The sequence below is a fragment of the Mauremys mutica genome, chromosome 8 (genome assembly GCF_020497125.1).
Source record: "Mauremys mutica isolate MM-2020 ecotype Southern chromosome 8, ASM2049712v1, whole genome shotgun sequence".
NCBI classification, from domain to species: domain Eukaryota; kingdom Metazoa; phylum Chordata; order Testudines; family Geoemydidae; genus Mauremys; species Mauremys mutica.
The window spans coordinates 68610386-68632124 of record NC_059079.1 but is presented as its reverse complement, the minus strand read 5'-3'; the positions used below and the strand labels follow the sequence as shown (position 1 = coordinate 68632124).

The following is a 21739-nucleotide window of genomic DNA, read 5'->3' as shown; positions in this document are numbered from 1 at the left end:
GGGGCAAAGCAATTTTGGGGGCCCCTTCCATAAAAAAAAGTTGCAATACTGTAGAATACTATATTCTCGTGGGGGCCCCTGCGGGGCCTGGGGCAAATTGCCCCACTTGCCCCCCCCCCGGGCGCCCCGGTGCCTTTGACATTTTTCTTAAGTGTATTACTTCACATTTATTTCTATTGAATTTATTCTTGTTGAATTCAGACCAATTCTCCAATTTGTCAAGGTCATTTTGAATTTTAATTCAGTCCTCCCAAGTGCTTTAAACTTCTCCCAGTTTGGTGTCTGGGGAGGGATGGCTCTTCTATTCTGTAGCATATGGGTAGCATGTGGTTAAATAGAAACATATCTAATGATGTACACCTCTCCCACCCATTTCTGTATAATGAACCCCCAGCATCTAAATATGCCTTTAAGATTTGGTACTGCTGGTTCCATTGTCTGCCCTGGCCATGGCCAAGACAGATACACACACTTGCAGCAACACCTGGCATTGGTCCAGTCCCAACACCACCTGCTCTTACCTTTTTTTAGTCCTTCTTGATGCCTTTGCTAATGCAAACCTGCCCTATAGATGGCAGCAACTGTCTGAAATCATGCCTCTAGCGTAGGCTGAGCCTGAGCTAACCTTTTGTCTGCAATTGTTCCAGCATCTTAGAGGGAAAGGAATGGGTAATGTGGAGAGCTTCCTGAATAAAATCGGTGTGCTTCCTAACTAGAGGAGCACTGGAATCCAGCCATTCTGGACAATAACAACAAACAGTCAACGAGAAGTGTAGGGGCTGTCTTTCTTGGCTGTTGCTGATCTGCCCCTTGACCATTTTGTAGGCTTCTTTTTAAAATGGAGTTCAGGGTTTAAGGACTTAAGGAGAAAACTGGTGAAGGACTCAATACCTGGGTGAATATTAAGAAGAGGACTGAGCAGAAGAGGCTATTCTAATGCAAATTGAGGCCATGTATATGAGTGGTTTGATTAGAAACAGTTTCATATCAATGCAACTGTGAGGTACGAGAAATCTGTAATATTCAGTAGACGTTGTTACACGTTTGACAGCACTGCTAATAACAATACTAGAGGAAGAATGGTAAGGTAAGTATGAACTACAATACCCAACACGAGGCACAATTTAGTGGGGTGATCCAGGTTCAGTTCTAGCCCAAGTGTGGTTTAACACATTGATTAATGATTTAGGAAAGGGACAAAAATGATTTAACTGAGTTAAACAGATGGTGAGGAACTTCAGAGGGACCTAACTCAGCAAGATGAATGGGCAGCATGATGACAGATGAAATTCAGTGTTGACAAATGCAAGGTAATGCAGATTGGCAGAAATAATGCGATCTGCCTGTCCATGTGGCTGGGTCCTAAATTAGCTGTAACCACTCAGACCTTGGAATCACTGCAAATCTCTGCAGAGTGGGGAGGGGGTGGGGGAATGTTAAGTGTATAAAGACTGGAATAGAAAATGCTACTGAAAATATTGTGAAGCTGTTCTATATATAGCTGTCATAGGTTTATTCCCCCACTTTGAACTTTAGCGTCCAAAAGATGGGGACCTGCATGGATCCTTCTAAGTTTAAATCCTAGCTTAGATCTGGTACTTGCTGCCACCAGCCAAAAATTATAGTGTTTTGGCATACTCCCTGTCCCCCCAAACCTTTCCCTGGGGAACACAGACCCAAACTCCTTGGATCTTAACACAAAGGGAAATAAACCATTCCCCCCACCTTTCTCCCTCCCTTAGTCATTGGGAGAGATTACCTTGATTCAACTCCTTGAATCTAAACAAAGAGGGACTCACCTTCCCTCCTCCTTTCTTTCCCCCCACCAGTCCCTGGTGAGTCAAACTAATCCCCTGAGGTTTCAAACAAGGGAAAAATCAAACAGGTTTTTAAAAAGAAAAGCTTTTAATTAAAGAAAGAAAAAGTAAAAAACTATCTCTGTAAAATCAGGATGGAAGTTTACAGGGTACAGCTTATAAAAACAAAAGGGACTCCCTCCCCACTAGCTTAAGTACAAGTTACAGCAAACAAAAAAATAAAATATGGTTCCAGCAAAACACACATTTGCAAATACAGAAATCAATCAAAAAAGACTAATCCGCCTTTCTAATACTCACTATACTGAATAGAAGAAAATACTTCAGAAAGCTTGGAGAGCCTGGATATATGTCTGGCCCCTTGTAAGCTGGCGAGTCAGGGCTCAACCCTCCTGCAGACCCGGAGGGGAGCCACACCGACTCGCCCCTTGTCCCCTCTAAATGATGGGCGACAAGAATCAGGGGTTAGCTCAACCCTACGCCTCGGGCCCTCTGGATCCAGGGGCCGGGTGGCAATCAGTCTCCCGAAGGTTTCAGGGGTTCAGACCCTCAGGCAGGGGCTGACCTCAAGGCACACAGTCTATAAGTATACGCCCCGGCCCTCAGTCAGGGCGGGCAGCAGGACAGCAGTCCTTGGGCCCAGACCCTTCTAGCGGGAGCTGGGCACCAGCAAAGTCAATTCGGCCCAGGCCCCCCGGAGCAGGGGCTGGGCAACAACAGAGTCAATATAAGCCCAGGCCTCTGGAGCAGGGGCTGGGCAACAGCAAAGTCAATATAAGCCCAGGCCTCTGGAGCAGGGGCTGGGCAACAGCAAAGTCAGTATAAGCCCAGGCCTCTGGAGCAGGGGCTGGGCAACAGCAAAGGCAATATAAGCCCAGGCCTCTGGAGCAGGGGCTGGGCAACAGCAAAGTCAATATAAGCCCAGGCCTCTGGAGCAGGGGCTGGGCAACAGCAAAGTCAATATAAGCCCAGGCCTCTGGAGCAGGGGCTGGGCAACAGCAAAGTCAATATAAGCCCAGGCCTCTGGAGCAGGGGCTGGGCAACAGCAAAGTCAGTATAAGCCCAGGCCTCTGGAGCAGGGGCTGGGCAACAGCAAAGTCAATATAAGCCCAGGCCTCTGGAGCAGGGGCTGGGCAACAGCAAAGTCAATATAAGCCCAGGCCTCTGGAGCAGGGGCTGGGCAACAGCAAAGTCAATATAAGCCCAGGCCTCTGGAGCAGGGGCTGGGCAACAGCAAAGTCAATATAAGCCCAGGCCTCTGGAGCAGGGGCTGGGAAACAGCAAAGGCAATATCGCAGGCTTCTGTGCCTGAGCGCTGATGTGAGGGGGAAACTGCCACCCACGAGTGGGGTGGCAGGGGGAACACAGGCCCGCCCACTCCACTGTGTTCCAGCCCGGGGCCCTATTAGCGGCTCTCACGGCCGCTGGTCAGTGGGTTCCTGACCGCAACACACTGACATGGGGACCTCAGTGTCCGTAGCCTGACAGGGGTCGGCTATCCCCGGGCTACACTCCATATCCCCCTCGGGGCCTACCTGCACACTTGTACCAGGTTCGGGCCAGTCAAAGGTCCTCGGCTCCTCCGGGTCCGGGCTTGGTGGGAGGTCTGGTAGCACCTCCGGGAAGTCCGGCCCGGTCTGCTCCGGCGGCTCCTCCGGGTAGCAGGCCCGGGGAGGCCCCGGCGGCTCCTCTTCGGGGGGGGGCGCAGGGGCGATCCGGCGGCTCGTCCCAGTACCGGTCCCGGGGTAGTCCTGGTGGTTCCTCCTCGTAGTGGGCGCGGGGAAGCGGGGGCCAGTCGGGACAGCTGCCTTGGTTCCTAGGGGGCTCCCAGGCAGGAGCTCCCACCGGCATGTCTGCTCCCGGCGGCTGCTGGCTCCTGACTGAGCTCTGGCGCCCTCCCTTTATACTTCCTGTCCCGCCCCTTGACTTCCAGGGGGCGGGACCAGGAAGTGGTGTCTCAGCCCACTTGGGCGTCTGGCAGGGAGCGCCCTCTGCTGGCCCGGAGGGAAGCCACACCGACTCGCTACACCCCTCTTAAATCCAAAGAGAGAACAGCCCCCAAAACAAAGAACACAAACAAAGACTTCCCTCCACAGAGATTTGAAATTATCTTGTCCCTTGATTGGTCCTCTGGTCAGGTGTCTGTCAGGTTTACTGAGCTTGTTAACCCTTTACAGGTAAAAGAGACCTTAACCTTAACTATCTGTTTATGACACGCCCCCCAAATCACAGACAGTGGGGGAACCACACTGGCGGTGATTTCTTCCTAGAACTTTAAAATAAACAGATTAATAAAACACATGCACCATTACATATACTACTAATTATGTAAAACTACAAGATTTTCCACATTTCAAGAACACGTTTTAACCGTTTGATTCTGGGAAACTCTCACGAGAGAGTGCATCAGCTACTTTGTTGGAAGCTCCTGAAATGTGTTGAATTTCAAAATCAAAATCTTGGAGAGCTAAACTGCATCGAAGCAGTTTTTTGTTGTTTCCCTTGGCAGTATGGAGCCATTTTAGCACAGCATGGTCGGTTTGTAGCTGGAACCGCCGTCCCCAAACATATGGGCGTAGCTTTTCCAGGGCATACACAATGGCGTAGCATTCTTTTTCACTGATGGACCAGTGGCTTTTCCGCTCAGACAGTTTCTTGCTGAGAAACACGACAGGATGGAAGTTTTGATCCGGTCCTTCCTGCATTAAAACTGCTCCCACACTACGCTCAGATGCATCGGTGGTTACTAGGAAGGGTTTGTCAAAGTCCGGGGCCCTTAGCACAGGGTCAGACATGAGCGTCGCCTTAAGCTGGGTAAAGGCTTTCTGACAATCATCAGTACACTTAACTGCATTCGGCTGGGTCTTTTTGGTTAGGTCAGTTAGTGGGGCAGCGATTTGGCTGTAGTGTAGTACAAATCGCCTGTAATACCTGGCCAAGCCTAAGAAGGATTGGACCTGTTTCTTAGACTTTGGGACAGGCCACTTTTGGATAGCCTCCACCTTGGCCTGTAGGGGGTTTATTGTTCCTTGACCCACCTGGTGCCCTAGGTAAGTCACTCTGTTTTGGCCTATTTGACACTTTTTGGCCTTAACAGTGAGTCCTGCCTGCCTGATGCGCTCAAAGACCGTTTCCAGGTGTTCGGGCCAGGAATCAGAAAAAATGGCCACATCATCGAGGTAGGCAACTGCATATTCTCCCAATCCTGCTAGTAGACCATCTACCAGCCTTTGGAAGGTGGCGGGTGCATTTCGCAGCCCGAAGGGAAGTACATTAAATTCATACACCCCTGCATGGGTGATGAAGGCTGACTTTTCTTTGGTGGGTTCATCTAGCGGTACATGCCAGTACCCCTTGGTTAAATCTATTGTAGAGATGAACTGGGCATGTCCCAATTTCTCCAATAGCTCGTCGGTGCGTGGCATTGGATAGTTGTCGGGACGAGTTACAGCATTTACTTATGGTAGTCCACGCAAAAGCGTATTTCCCCATCTAGTTTGGGAACTAGAACCACTGGAGATGCCCATGCACTGGTAGAGGAGCGGATGATACCCATCTGTAGCATGTTTTGGATCTCCCGTTCTATAGCAACTTGGGCATGAGGAGACACCCGGTAGGGTGGGGTTCTAATTGGGTGAGCATTACTTGTGTCAATGGAGTGGTATGCTTGTTCAGTCCGTCCTGGGGTGGCTGAGAACAAGGGGGTGAAGCGAGTGCACAGCTCCTTGATCTGCTGCTGCTGCAGACATTCCAGGGTTGTGGAGAGGTTCACCTCTTCCACGCCACCATCACTTTTCCCTTCGTAGTAGTTGGGTTTGGTCCTGCTTTGAGCAGGGGGTTGGACTAGATGACCTCCTGAGGTCCCTTCCAACCCTGAGATTCTATGATTCTATGATTCTATCAGACACCTTCAGGCCACTCAGCGTCATCTCCTCCCTGGGCTGTAAACTGACAAACCTGTAATTCTCTGGAATAAAAAGGCTTTAGAGAGTTAACATGGTACATTTTAGGCTTTAAGGAGGAATTAGGAAATGCTATGAGGTAGTTAACAGCTCCCAGGCATTCTTGGACCGTGAATGGCACTTCCCATGACGCTTCCATCTTATGGGCCTGTTGCGCCTTCAAGACCATAACCTGGTCTCCTACCTTGAAGGAACGCTCTTTGGTATGTCTATCATACCAGGCCTTTTGCTCTGTTTGAGCATCCTTTAGGTTTTCTTTAGCAAGGGCTAAAGAGTGTTGGAGGGTGCTTTGTAGGTTGCTTACAAAATCCAGAATGTTAGTTCCTGGAGAAGGCGTAAACCCCTCCCATTGCTGCTTCACCAACTGTAATGGCCCCTTAACCTTGTGGCCATACACAAGCTCGAATGGTGAGAACCCTAAACTGGGATGTGGTACAGCCCTGTAGGCAAAAAGCAACTGCTGCAACACTAGATCCCAATCATTGGAGTGTTCATTCACGAATTTACGTATCATGGCCCCCAAAGTTCCATTAAACCTCTCCACCAGGCCATTGATTTGGTGGTGGTAAGGGGTGGCAACCAAGTGATTCACCCCATGAGCTTCCCACAGGTTTTTCGTGGTCCCTGACAGGAAATTTGTTCCCGAATCTGTAAGAATGTCGGAGGGCCAACCTACCCTGGCAAAAATGTCTGTTAAGGCCCGGCACACAGTGTTAGCCCTGGTGTTGCTTAGAGCTACTGCTTCCGGCCATCTGGTAGCAAAGTCCATGAAAGTCAGTATGTACTGCTTTCCTCTGGGGTCTTCTTTGGGAAAGGACCCAAAATATCCACAGCTACTCGCTGAAATGGGACCTCAATTATGGGGAGTGGCTGGAGAGGGGCCTTGACCTGGTCTTGGGGCTTTCCTACCTTTTGGCACACCTCACAAGACTGGACATAATTGGCAACGTCCTTGCCCATCCCCTCCCAGTGGAAGGACTTCCCCAACCTGTCTTTGGTTCTGTTCACCCCAGAATGGCCACTGGGATGATCATGGGCTAAGCTTAAGAGCTTTTCCTGGTACTTAGTTGGAACTACCAACTGTTTTTGAGGATGCCAGCCTTTCTGGTGTCCACCAGAAAGAGTCTCCTTGTATAAAAGTCCTTGTTCTACAACAAACTGGGACCGGTTAGATGAGCTGAGAGGCGGTGGGGTGCTCCGTGCTGCCGCCCAAGCTTTCTTGAGGCTGTCATCTGCTTCCTGCTCAGTCTGGAACTGTTCCCTTGAGGCTGGAGACACCAGTTCCTCCTTAGACTGTGGACTTGGGCTTGGTCCCTCTGGAAGCGATGTAGGTGATGAGGTTGTTTCCGTTGACTGTGAACCGCTCTCCGCTGGTGCACTAGGTGATATTTCAGGCTCTGGTTGAGCCTCTTGGGTAGGGTTGTCTGCTGCTTCTGCCAGTTCAGGCCCGTTGGCGCCCTCTGGCATTGGGGTTGGAGACGGGTTTGCAAGCACTGGCGTCAGTGCTGGCAATGGTTCTGCTGCTGGTTGCTTTTCCAGTTCTGGTTCTGGGACTGGATGCACTATGGCTGTTTCAGTTGTTGGCATGGGATCCGGTTCCACCACCTCTGTCTGGGTCTCTGGTAACACAGACGGGGCCCTGGTGGACGGCTCAGGAACAGGGATGGGAGTGGAAGCTTGCTTGGCCTGGCTGCGGGTGACCACTCCCCCTCTCTTGGCCAGCTTCACATGGTTGGCCAAGTCTTGCCCCACTAGCATGGGGATGGGATAATTGTCATAGACGGCAAAAGTCCACCTTCCTGACCAGCCCTTGTACTGGACAGGCAATTCAGCTGTAGGTAAAGTTACAGCTTTTGACATGAAGGGACAAATTGTTACTTGGGCCTCTGGGTTGATGAATTTGGGGTCCACTAAGGATTGGGGGATAACTGACACCTGTGCCCCGGTGTCTCTCCACGCAATAACCTTCTTTCCGCCCACTCTCAAGGTCTCCCTTTGCTCCAGGGGTATTTGAGAGATATGTGGGCCTGGGAATCCTTGGTGTGATGATGGTGTAATGGACTGTACTCGATTGGGGTTCTTGGGGCAGTTGGCCTTTATATGTCCCAGTTCATTACATTTAAAACATCGCCCAGCTGACGGGTCACTGGGCCGAGGTGGGTTGCTGGAGACTGGTGAGGTGGGACTATAGGTAGTCTGGGGCTTTCCTTGGGTTGTAGCTGGGGTCTTGGGTGGCCCCCGGTGGTAGGGTTTATTGTCGGTTTGCCCCTTGTTATATTCACTCCCCTTGATAGTAGCTTTTTTCTTTTCTGCTATTTCCACCCATCTGCCTCCAATCTCCCCTGCCTCTGTTACATCTTTGGGCTTCCCATCTAGGATGTACCGTTCTATTTCCTCAGGAACACCATCTAAGAACTGCTCCATTTGCATCAGGTGGGCCAGGTCTTCTAGAAATTGAATCTTTAGTCCTGACATCCATGCATCCCAATTCTTTCTAATGTAGTAGGCGTGTCTGGGGAATGACACATCTGGTTTCCACCTTAGGGCTCTGAACCGCTGACGGGCATGCCCCATTCTGATTCTGGCCTTTGTTTGAAACAGTTTATAATCGTTCATGCTGTCCTTAGGCATTTCAGCTGCCACCTCTGCTAAGGGTCCACTGAGCTGTGGCCTCAGCTCTATCATGTACTGGTCTGTAGGGATGTTGTACCCATGGCAGGTCCTTTCAAAATTTTCTAAGAAGGTTTCAGTGTCATCACCTGCCTTGTAGGTGGGAAATTTCCTGGGATGGGAAACAGTACCTGGAGAAGGGTTGTTAGGGTTGGCTGGAACATCTGGCTTAGTTTTTGCTAATTCCAGAGCCTGCTTCTGGATTTCCAGCTCTTTTTCTTTCATTTCTATCTCTTCTTGTCTCAGTTCCAGTTTTTTTTGTTGCTTCTCCACTTCCCTCTTGTGGGCAGCTTCTTCCCTGGCCATTTCTGCATTAATTAGTTCTATCCGTCTTCTATGTTCTTTGTCTTTCTCTGCTGCTTCCAGCTTAGCCAGTTCTAGTTGAGATGCTCTCCTGGTACTCATGTTTTCTGCTTTCTGGTGCTGGCCACACCCCCCTGCAGTCAGTGAACCGAGATGCCTCAGCTCAGGCTGTTTGGTTTACAGTTTCCTAATCTTTCTATTCCCGACTGAATTAAAACAAAACAAAACTTTTCATTTGCAAATGTCTTTTGCTGGTGTTTGCTGGCTCAGAGCTTCTAACTGTGCTTCTCTGACCGAGAAAAGACCAGAAAAACTGGTTTTGTAACCTGTCTCTGGCAAACTGCTAATGCTCTCTCAGTGGGAATTCTTTCTAACAAGCCTTGTTAGAAAAACTTAACACCTCTTCCCTCAGGCTGTTTTTCCAAGCAGCCAGAAAGGAAAAAAAACCTCCCTTGCTTTGGTTTTAAAACCAATCCCCCCCTAGCCTGCTTTCCTGCCCTAGAAGGAGAGAACAGCTCTCACTGGCTTTTGGTTCTTAAAACATCCCAACCGCTGCCTACCATGTCATAGGTTTATTCCCCACTTTGAACTTTAGCCTCCAAAAGATGGGGACCTGCATGGATCCTTCTAAACTTAAATCCTAGCTTAGATCTGGTACCACTGCCACCAGCCAGGTTTTAGTGTCTGACACACTTTCTGTTCCCCCAAACCTTTCCCAGGGGGAACCCAGATCCAAACTCCTTGGATCTTAACACAAGGGGAAATAAACCATTCCCCCACCTTTCTCCCCCTCCCCTAGTCGTTGGGAGAGATTACCTTGATTCAACTCCTTGAATCTAAACAAAGAGGGATTCACCTCCACCACCCTCCTTTCTTTCCCCCCACCTGTCCCTGGTGAGTTAAACTAATCCCCTGAGGTTTCAAACAAGGGAAAAAAATCAATCAGGTTCTTAAAAAGAGAAGCTTTTAATTAAAGAAAAAAAGAAAAGGTAAAATTTAGCTCTGTAAAATCCGGATGGAAGTTTACAGGGTACAGCTTATGAAACTAGAGAGCTAGCAGCAGTACAAATACAGCAACCAAAAATAAAATATTTCTCCAGCAAAACACACATTTGCAAATACAGAAATCAATCAAAAAAGACTAATCCACCTTTCTAATACTCACTATACTGAATAGAAGAAAATACTTCAGAAAGCTTGGAGAGCCTGGATATACGTCTGGCCCCTCTTAAATCCAAAGAGAGAACAGCCCCCAAAACAAAGAACACAAACAAAGACTTCCCTCCACAGAGATTTGAAATTATCTTGTCCCTTGATTGGTCCTCTGGTCAGGTGTCTGTCAGGTTTACTGAGCTTGTTAACCCTTTACAGGTAAAAGAGACCTTAACCCTTAACTATCTGTTTATGACAATAGCCTTGGCAGAATTCCAGTTGTAGTGTTTGATAATTTTGACAGATAATATCAATGTTTATTTTAAAGAATTTTTTCGAATTTCAATTATTTTAAATTTCACACTTGCAGGAAATTCTGGTGGAGGTCAGCCAATTATTGATTGACAGTAGATGTTAAGATTCAAAAAGTTAAAGCTTTGTAACCTTTTAAAACCCAAATTTTCAACATCACATGGCAAAATATACAAAGTCAATTAAGTTCTCAAGCAGGAGTTTTCTTACTTTGCCTATTTGTAAATTTTGATAGTATTAATGGTAATATTTTTTCATCGGTTTGTGTGTGTGGTGGAGTCAAGGTTTATTGACATTTACTGACAAAAATCCAGTCCTTCCAAGCCTATATATAGATCAATGGTGTGGTCTCACCTGGGATACTATTCTAGTCAGCCTCTACCAAAATATACAGCAGAAATAGAAGACAACACCGTCCTTGGGCAGGCTGCCTCTTCTGAGATACTTTTCCAGGCCACCAAGGGGCACTCCTGTCAAGTGACAAGCCTGGGCCTCCACTTCTCTTCGGGGTGGAATCCTACAATCCAGCCACTCTCTAAATAGGTCTCTGTACTACACCCCTCTCGTGGCCAGATGCGTAATTTAGCAGGTCCAGCTGGACTTGGACCCTGCCAGAGTTCCCTTCCTGGAGAATGGACAGGGCGTGAAGGTACAGTACAGGGTATATGCCACAGAACTGCTTCTGCTCACCTGGTAGGAAGCTCTGGGGCAAATTACACTGAGTTGGCCTTAGAATGTCTGAGCTTACAGAACTGAAAAGCAAATCATGAATAAGGAAAAGTTATTGACTAAGGAAAAGTTATCTACTTGTTCCCCTAATATAAGAACTAGGGGCCACCAAATGAAATGAATGGGTAGCAGGTTTAAAACAAATAAAAGGAAATTCTTCTTCACACAGCGCACAGTCAACCTGTGGAACTCCTTATCTGAGGAGGTTGTGAAGGCTAGGACTATAACAACATTTAAAAGAAAACTGGATAAATTCATGGAGGTTAAGTCAATTAATAGCTATTATCCAGGATGGGTAAGGAATGGTGTCCCTAGCCTCTGGTTGTCAGAGGGTGAAGATGGATGGCAGGAGAGAAATCACTTGATCATTACCTGTTAGGTAATAAGGTAATAATTGGAGATATACCAATCTCCTAGAACTGGAAGGGACCTCAAAAGGTCATCGAGTCCAGCCCCCTGCCTTCACTAGCAGGACCAATTTTTGCCCCAGATCACTAAGTGGCCTCCTCAAGGATTGAACTCACAACCCTGGGTTTAGCAGGCCAGTGCTCAAACCACTGAGCTATCCCTCCCCAATTCATTCCTTCTGGGACACCTGGCATTGGTCACTGTCGGTAGACAGGATACTGGTCTGGATGGACCTTTGGTCTTACCCAGTATGGCCATTCTTATATTCTTATCAAGGAAATGTGAAATCCAGGATTTACAGCCCTTGTGAACACTCACAGGAAACTCTGTAACAATAATGTAAGCTAAGGCCAGGATTTCCAGTGGTGTGGGCTGCTGCAGACCTCATGAAGCAGTCAGTACAGACTAATGGAGATCTGCAGCATACCTGTACTCACCCCTCTCTAGGGAGGTCAATATCTCATTAGAATCATAGAATATCAGAGTTGGAGGGGACCTCAGGAGGTCATCTAGTCCAACCCCCTGCTCAAAGCAGGACCAGTCCCCAGACAGATTTGTATCCCAGTTCCCTAGATAGCCCCCTCAAGGGCTGAGCTCACAATGCTTGGTTTAATAGGCCAATGCTCAAACCACTGAGCTATCCCTCCCCCAATAGTTATAGTAGTTACTGAGACAAGCCCCTACATGCGTAGGAAACAGTGTCTGACCTACTAGGTTGGGAACTGAGACTGCATAACATTTTAGCCTAAAGGCTGAGAGCAAATTTGCTTTAGTGTCTCAATGAGTCAAAAAGGGGGATATTTGTCTAGGCTAACTGCCATTTTTGGATGGTGAATTCAAAGTTCATTGTAATTCACTGATTTGGTGAAGATGCCTTTACTGCACTGATTTGAGCATTTAACCTGTGAGATAAATGAGCCTTGATCACATCAGTGTAACACAGTGAGGGGAGATGGGACCAGATTTGATTCTTGTGCAATTATTTTGCTTGCTTAGCATTAGTGTCCCCCATTCTCGCTGGGCATTAAGTTGTAGCCTGTTCACTGCAGTCTCCAGATTCCCAGTCAGTCTCTGGGTCAGCCTTTTGCATGCTCTCTCCGTGTCAGCTTCCAGCTGAGCTGACCATTTCCCCACTCCCTTTTGGCCAGAGGCACCTGTTAACATTTTAGGGTCCTTTGACCTCTCTCATCTCAGCCTTGGCCAAACAGCCCTGTCACTATGGTGGGAGTTGAGGAGTCACTCTCCATGGCTATAAATCTGGTGATTGTTTGAGGGAATGTTCCTTATATTAGACCAGTGTTTCCCAAACTTGGGATGCCGAGGAAGCTGCGCGGGCCGAGGGACGTACTGGCCGCCTCTTTCAGCAGCTCCCATTGACCTCGAGCAGCGAACCGCAGCCAGTGGGAGCCGCGATCGGCCGGAACTGCGGACATGGCAGGTAAACAAACTGGCCCAGCCCACCAGGGGCTTTCCCTACATAAGCGGCATCCCAAGTTTGAGAAACACTGTATTAGACCATTGTTTCATCTTTCCTGTGTGGTTTCTTTGAATGCAATTATGCATTCAGGCAGGGTAATATCACACAGAGCTATTGTTGGACATTGCATAGGATACTTTATAAAAAAATAAAACAAACATTTCCCACTTCTCCGCAGGAGGGGACAGAGTTGGATGACAAAAAAGATTAGAAGCCTGGAGAGGCTTCTATTGAGCAAGATACTTCATTTTAGTTTTTATTTTGTTTAAAATGTCCCAAGAATTTTATCAGTGTTTATTACAAAAATTTAAACACAAGTGAAAATTGGTGCAAAAAATAACTGCACAGTTTTCTGGGTAAATAACTGGGTTAATACTGGGGGAAAAGAGGACAGACAAAAAGCAACAAACTGAGAAAAAGAAGAATATTGAAAGTAAAAGCAGTTTAATGCTGTGGTTTATTTCATGAACAATATGTTAACAGTAACACATGCATGTGCATGCAGGTGGGCAAGTGTATATTCCACTACATTGCCATACTTTAACAGACAGCTGTGCATTTACACTGAGATTAATTTATTATTAACATAAACTGATCTACCTAACACAATGTATTGGATTTTCTTAACTTCGTGAGTACTTTCATGTACTTGAGTGGTCCAAAATGTGGGTGAAAATCAGTAAAAAATGAATAATAGCTTTTGTAAAACCCATGGGTTTGGGAGGGCCCAACAGACCAAGACCTAGGGTTCCTGGGAATGGATGGGCATTGGGGAAGGAAGCCTGACACTCCCTTTAAGGGCCCAAAGCCATGAAGAGAGTGCAGGGCAAGGGTCCTCTCTCACCCAATAATGGGGAAAGGGTTCAAGGGAAGGGGACCGGTGTAAAAGCTGCCTCCAGAGGGAGCGGTCAGCTGAAGGCAGCTGGCCAAAGCCTCGCCACTAGGCCAGGGGCCTGACACACACCCCAGCTCCCAGAAGAGGGGGCATTCCTGTTGGAAGAGGGGGCTAGTGACTGCTCTAAAGGTGAGAGCCTGAGGGTGTGCTCGCAGTATGGCTCAGCTGCTGCACACAAGGGCTAGAAGTGGTCTTTGAGAAAACACCTCCTTAGCTGGCTCAGAAGCTGTGAGGAACCACAGGTCCAGAGAGGAACAGCAGAGTCCAGAGACCTGATGATAGTAGAAGTAGCTCAGGCAATAGTGGAAGGATCAAAGAAACAGGGCTTATCTTCCTAAATTTGGGTCTCTGCTCTGGAACCCTAACCCTATAGGTTCCCCACCTCTCCCCCAGGCCAAGAAGGGCTGCATGGGTGTTAAAAGAATGACAAGTTCCAGGGGGATGGGCTCAAGGGCTGTTAGACTTGGACTTTTCTGTCTACCCTGGAAAGGGAATGGACTGTGTAATGACCTGGTTGGAGGGCTAGGCCATGGAAACAACAGGGTGCTGTGGAACCAGGCCCAAAGTGGGTTCTAAACTGAGAGAACCCCTGCAACACGGCACCTGAACATGCAGCAGTGCTCTGGAGGTGAGGGATGCATGCTGGGAGATTGCTGTGGAAGGCATGATGTAGGATCAGATGGGAAATAGAGATGTGCCCAAAGGTGAACAGAAGGAAAAGAATCCAGGCTCTGACAGTACAGAGCCTGCAGCGCTAGTGGCTGCAGGGAGATGGCTCCAGTTCTGGGTAGGTGCCCTGTAACAGGGATCCCCCCAGATTTTCCCTAGCTAATAGTAGCAGCTCTGCTGAATATCTCCTCCACTTTTGCTCTAACATGGGGCCAGGGAGTGACCCCAGTGCAGCCAGCACAGAGGGGGCAATCCCCCACAGACCCTTCCAGGCCAGACCTCCTGATGCCCCAATGCCTTGGCTTCCTGCTCATGTACCTCTTTGTCCTTGCTGATCACAAGACTCCCTACCCAGCTCGGTTATGGGCTTAGTGCCAGCTGGCTCATTTAGTCATTTCCCACCTGCTTACCTGATACGCTTCAACTGATTGTCTGCTTGTTGATTTAGCTGCTCATCTGATTTCTAATCTGGTTACCCACTCAGTTCCACCCCACTGCCTTTGGACTCTGCCTCCAATGAATTTCACCGATGCCCCACCCTGTTGATTACACGCTGATCAATTACAGTCGCATGGCTCAATCATCTAATCGCGTGTGACTGAGTCTGCTCTTGCTCTCCAGGTGGAATGAGGGGTCCCCGTCTCTGCCCAGAGGAGAGATCACTGTGCAAACACAGTCAAGTGAAGTGAGCAGAAGAGCTGCCACATGTTTGAAGCTCCCCAGAGGAGAAGGGCATGGGTGAATGCCTGCCTGCTGAGGGTACGGGCCAGAGGAGCTCAGTAAGACCTCAACTTCCAGCAGTGTTCCAGGGAACTGATTCTTTCTCTTCCTTTGAAGGAAGCAGTTTGAGATTTGTCTTTTGGCTCCTTTGATTCAAGGTCACTCAACTTCAAAAGCCAAGCAAAGATCCTGGATGTGAAACACGCATGCTGTCAAGGATTTGGGAAAGCCAGAGAGCGACTGTCAGTCACAAGGCTGTCGCCCCCCAATACAGGCAGCCCTGTCCCTGACAGCACCCCACAGATAGCAGGCTGCTCCCCTCACAGGCTCTCTTCTGACTCCTAGCTTTTACGTATCCCCGAACAACCCTTCTCTGAACCCAGCAGCTCTCCATCTCCGAGCAGACACTGCAGGGGCAAAATAACACACAAAGTTAGGGATGATGACCCTGTGCAAACAGCACTGTCTACATCTTCCATCCCCCCCACCCAGTGCAAGGCAGCTCCCTGAAGCAGGGGAGCTGGGCTTTGGCAGGTGGCCTTGGGCTGCCTTGACAAAGCTGGTGAAGTTTGGCTGAACATCATTAACCCCTTTTCCACACCCAGCCAATAAGCCTGGACAGCAGCCCCTCGAGCCCAGGAGAGCTAGTTGTTTCCCTGGAAGGACCCAGGAGTCTGCCAGAGGGTTATCTTCATTGTTCATTTAAATCCCATTCTCCCTGCGAGTGTCACCCCTGCAATGCCAGTACTTTTTCACTTCCTGTCCTAGGCAACAGCCGCTGTGCCTGCACACTCTTCCACAGCTTCTGCACTGCACCCAGCATGGCTGCAGCTCCCTGATGAGGGAGGTGATTCTTCTACGTACATAGATTGTAAAGTGCTTTGAGATGAAAGGGGCTAGACAGCCGAGTAAAATGGTGAGAAATATCCTTACTTTGAGATTAGTTAGGAACTTCTCTCCGGCCCTCTCCCAGAAATCTTGGGGATGTTATAGACCATCATTGTGCTCAGGAAGACACCTGAGATCATCTAGGAAAAGGTGACTTGCTGACACAGAGTCACTGTACCGCATTTGTTCTAGCCACCAAACATGGCGCTGACAAAAGGAATAAGAACAAATGTTTCCCGACCAAAGCACGCACTGAATGTGCCAGTATAGACTCTGCTCAAATGCTCAGCACATGCAGGACTGCTGCTTTGTTTAGCTCTCGGAAGGAGTTTTCCAGTTGAATTTGCAGGCTGCTGTCCTTGGAGAGGGTGGCTTTATTTATGCTTCATGAACTTCCAGATAAAACTATCTATCAGTGTTGACCTTTTTTTCTCATTCTGGGCTCCTGGGGGTTTTCCATTTGATTGTCAAATATTAAAGCAGGAACATTTCCTTCCATGAGTCTTCACTTTGGATCTTATCAAAGTTTTATAAAGAGTAGGGCCACGAAAGTCTTGTGGGTACCCAGGCCTACACCCTGCATTGTATGGGAGCTGCAGTAATGGAGTCTTGACTGCCTTCTGCAGTCCACAGCTGCCCTAGTTGTTCTTATGGTTAAGATCAGAAAGTGTCCAGGTGCAGTGGGAAGTATGTTCTCCACTTCTTTTTAGGTTCCAGAAAGATTGACCCCCAAAGTAATTAAGATTGAAAGCAGGAAGGAGAAAAATGTAGCAAGGAAGTATAAAGTGAAGGGATGTAAAGTGAAGATTGCTCCACAGTGGGAAAGAACTGTAGCCTTTACAGGGATCATCACTGTTATCAAGAAGGTGTGGTGGAATAGGTTATCCAATTGTCCTGGACTTTTCCCCTTCAGTCTGTTTTTTTCAGTGTTGTCCAGGATCTTGAAGGCATAGAGGAAGTGGCTTTATCTCCAAAATTTCATAACTCAAAAGTGTTCTCTTTCCCAGCATAAAAAAGTGAAGTTAGATTAAAAACATAAATAGTCTTGCTGGAAGGTTGGAACATAAAATGACTATTTCTTAGAATTAAAAATAAAATATAAGAATCCAAAACCAGAGAGAGACAAAACAAGCTGCTCCCTGAAACAAGGAGGTACTACTCTTCCCTACAGAGTCTCTCACTTACAAGAAGGACCAGGAAAATCCAAAAAATGTAAAGTGCTAGATCATAATTTTAACTCAATTTTCAATACACCACAAAAAGTAGGAAGAAGCCAAAGATTATGCCCTTGTTTTTGGCTGTTTGAAACTTGAGATGATAGCAAGCCCTAACAGTATGTTAATGGAAATATGGCCATGAAATAAAAAATCCATGGAAATCGTTTCTTGTTTGGATTTAAATATTCCTCTGAAGTGTTAGTGACTGAGAACGAGGAAGGGAAACTTGACAAGACACATGAGTTCAATCAGTTAGTCTGTTTACAATTCCAGGCTGACAGAAATGTAAAAAGGAAAAAATAGTATAAAATGATGGAAGCAGATGAGACTTTTACAGTTTTGCACTCGCAATAACCTGAAATGTTGCTTGTTGCATGGATACGCTAATGAGAGATACTTAAAATCCTCCAAAATGGAATTATTTAGTATGCATTAAAAATGAAAGTGATGTTTAATAAGTCTCCACACTGTTCCCGTACCTCTGAGAAAGACCCAGAAGGTATTCTCTGTAACAAACTCAATAGCATAAGTTGCACTCTCTCTCTCTCACACACATCATGCATCTTTCTGAAATATTTAATAACTAGAGCTACGTTTTCATGCAGATGTACTAGAACTGCATGTGCAAACTGAGACATCTCCATGGAAATTGCTCTCCTATTCCCATCCTGCATGTTTTGCGTCCACTGTCACCAGGGCTGGCTCCAGGCACCAGCGAAGGAAGCAGGTGCCTGGGGCGGCCAATAGAAAGGGGCGGCACTCCGTCCCTGATTGGGGCGGCATATCTGGGTCTTTGGCGGCAATCCGGCGGCTGGTCCTTCACTCCCCTCCTTCTTCTTCAGTAGCACTTCGGTGGCAGCTCAATCGGGTTTTTCTTTTTCTTTTTCTTTTCTTTGCCGCTTGGGGTGGCAAAAAAGCTGGAGCTGGCCCTGACTATCACAGCTCTGTTTCCACAGCTGAACATGAGCTCCCAGTGTTTTACTGTGGCCAAATGAGCTAATGTGATCCTGGGATGCACAAAAAGGGGAATCATGACTAGGAGCAGAGAGGTTATTTTATCTCTGTACTTGGCACTAGTGCAACCACTGCTGGAATCCTGTGTCAAGTTCTGTCCACAATTCAAGAAGGATGTTGATAAATTGGAGAGTGTTCAGAGAAGAGTCACAAGAATAATTAAAGGATTAGAAAACCTGCTTTATAGGGATAGACTCAAAGAGCTCAATCTATGTAGAGTAACAATGAGATGGTTAAGGGGTGATTTGATTACAGTCTGTAAGTACCTACACAGGAAACAAATATTTAATAATAGGCTCCTCAGTCTAGCAGAGAAAGGTGTAACATGATCCAATAGCTGGAAGTTGAAGCTAGACAAATTCAGACTAAAAATAAGGCATACATTTTTAACAGTGAAGGTAATTAACCACTGGAACAATTTCTCAAGGGTTGTGATGGATTCTCCATCACTGACAATTTTTTAAATCAAGACTGGATGTTTGTCTAACAGATCTGCTCCAGGAGTTATTTGGAGAAGGTCTCTGGCCTGTGCAATACAGGAAATCAGACTAGATGATCACAATGGTCCCTTTTGGCCATGGGATCTATGAATGGTTTCATTGTCTTGAGCATTAGGATTAAAAATGCATGTACTTGCTTGGGTCAGAAGATAGGAGGGGTTGTGGGGAAGAGACAACTAGAAACACAGGAACTTCCAGACAAGATCAGACCTATGGACCTGTGACAGGGCAGAGTGGCCCTACACTGGGTACCACAGGGGTTAACCCGTCTTTCCTAGCAGAGGAAGCCACGCCCCGGAAGCTCTGCTGGGCATGCTCCAGCTGGAGAACAGGTATAAAAGCCTGCAGAACAGCTCATTCTGGGCTGACCGCTGGAGAAGAAGGAGGCACGCTGCTAGCTCCTGAGGAGGGAGAGCCTGCGCACCAGGATCCAGAGGCCAGCCAAGCCGGGACACTCCCTGATACCCCGATGGAGGACGTCACAGGAGGAGAATAGACCGGAGGACCCCCCGCAGCAGAGAACCTGGCATTTATGGTAGGAAGTGACCCAGGGGAACTATAGAGGCAAACGGCAAATGGGCGCTCGGCATGTTGCGGGAGGATCCCCGCCGAGCGGGTGGCAAGGGGAGCTTGCCACTAACAGGGCCCTGATTTGGGACCCGGTGGAGAGGGTGGGCCCGGGTCCCCCTACCATCCCACCTCCTGAACCGTGAGGAATCCTAGGGGCTCTGGCCTCTAGGCTGCACTACCCCACTTGTGAGGGGGATTGTATGGACTCTGGCTGCTAGGCTGCACTGCTCCCACATGGGGGAACGAGTTGTATGGACTCCAGCCGCTAGGCCACGCTACCCTGCTTGCGATGGGGATCATATGGACTCCGGCCACTAGGCTGCACTACCCTGCTTGAGAGGGGGATTGTATGGACTCTGGCCGCTAGGCCGCACTACCCACCCAGACAGGGGTGATAGTGGGGAAGGAGGCCAATAGGCCACAACTGGCAGCCCACAGATAGGTGGGTGCAGGAACTTGAAAGTGGCAAGGCGCTGACACCCCATCTTACCCCATGCCATTCCAGCTATTCCAGAGTCAGAGGGAAAGGTTACTAATTTGTTGGTAGCAGAGCCAGATCCTGGCTTGTGGCCCTTAGTGAGCTGGTCTCAGCTGCATCTGTCACTAATGTTTTACAAGTTAGAATCATAGAATATCAGAAGCAAAGAAAATCTTGCTTCCCCTCCACCCTCCTTCTCCTTCAACATCAAATATTCTGTCAGCCTTTCAATACACACCCACATCAGCTATGTTGGTTTCACACTGTCAGCTTATATATATATATATATATATATATATATATATATATATATATACTCTTATAGAATCATAGAATATCAGGGTTGGAAGGGACCTCAGGAGGTCATCTAGTCCAACCCCCTGCTCAGAGCAGGACCAATTCCCAACTAAATCATCCCAGCCAGGGCTTTGTCAAGCCTGATCTTAAAAACCTCTAAGGAAGGAGATTCCATCACCTCATTAGGTAACCCATTCCAGTGCTTCACCACCCTCCTAGTGAAAACGTTTTTCCTAATATGCAACCTAAACCTCCCCCACTGCAACTTGAGACCATTATTCCTTGTTCTGTCATCTTCTACCACTGAGAACAGTCTAGATCCATCCTCTTTGGAACCCCCTTTCAGATAGTTGAAAGCAGCTATCAAATCCTCTCCTCATTCTTCTCTTCTGCAGACTAAACAATCCCAGTTCCCTCAGCCTCTCCTCATAAGTCATGTGCTCCAGCCCCCTAATCATTTTTGTTGCTCTCCGCTGGACTCTTTCCAATTTTTCCACATCCTCCTTGTAGTGTGGGGCCCAAAACTGGACACAGTACTCCAGATGAGGCCTCACCAATGTCAAACAGAGGGGAATGATGACGTCCCTTGATCTGCTGGCAATGCCCCTACTTATATAGCCCAAAGTGCCATTAGCCTTTTTGGCAACAAGGGCACACTGTTGACTCGGATCCAGCTTCTCGCCCATTGTAACCCCTAGGTCCTTTTCTGCAGAACTGCTTCCTAGCCCTTCGGTCCCTAGTCTGTAACAATGCACGGGATTCTTCTGTCCTAAGTGCAGGACTCTGCACTTGTCCTTGTTGAACCTCATCAGGTTTCTTTTGTTCCAATCCTCTAATTTGTCTCGGTCCCTCTGTATCCTATCCTTACCCTCTAGCGTATATACCACTCCTCCCAGTTTAGAGTCATCTGCAAACTTGCTGAGAGTGCAGTCCACGCCATCCTCCAGATCATTAATGAAGATATTGAACAAAACCGGCCCCAGGACTGACCCTTGGGGCATACCGCTTGATACTGGCTGCCAATTACACATGGAGCCATTGATCACTACCCGTTGAGCCCAACGATCTAGACAGCTTTCTATCCACCTTATAGTCCATTCATCCAGCCCATACTTCTTTAACTTGCTGGCAAGAATACTGTGGGAGACCATATCAAAAGCTTTGCTAAAGTCAAGGAATAACACGTCCACTGCTTTCCCCTCATCCATGGAGCCAGTTATCTTCTCATAGAAGGCAATTAGGTTAGTCAGGCATGACTTGCTCTTGGTGTATCCATGCTGACTGTTCCTGATCACTTTCCTCTCCTCTAAGTGCTTCAGAATTGATTCCTTGAGGACCTGCTCCATGATTTTTCCCGGGACTGAGGTGAGGCTAGTTCTCTGCTAGATGGAAGTCATGTCAGTCTGTTCTGATTATGCTGCTGGTAAAATGATTATCCCCACTGAGAATAGCTGTTCTTCTCTCCTCCACTTACAGAGGAGGAACTGGCATCCCTGGGCTCGCAGGCATGTCAGTTCTTATGTGTCTGCACTGACCTCACAAATTTAGGAGCACTCAGTCTCCATTTATTCATGGCTGGAGACTTTTTCCTTATAATGATATGCAAAAAGACCACTATCTGCTTCTAGCCTTGCTGGGAAATAGTTCCAGTAACCTAGAGC

At 47.7% G+C, this 21739-nt stretch overlaps 1 long non-coding RNA gene across 1 annotated transcript in view; it reads left to right on the top strand.

Moving 5' to 3' along the window:
- The window catches only part of LOC123376734, a 66863-nt gene that overhangs the window by 19784 nt on the left and 25340 nt on the right, over window positions 1-21739 (top strand). Inside the window, exon 2 of the long non-coding RNA XR_006581915.1 lies at window positions 19012-19268. This is a non-coding gene — a long non-coding RNA (uncharacterized LOC123376734). The remainder of the gene's footprint in view (window positions 1-19011; window positions 19269-21739) is intronic.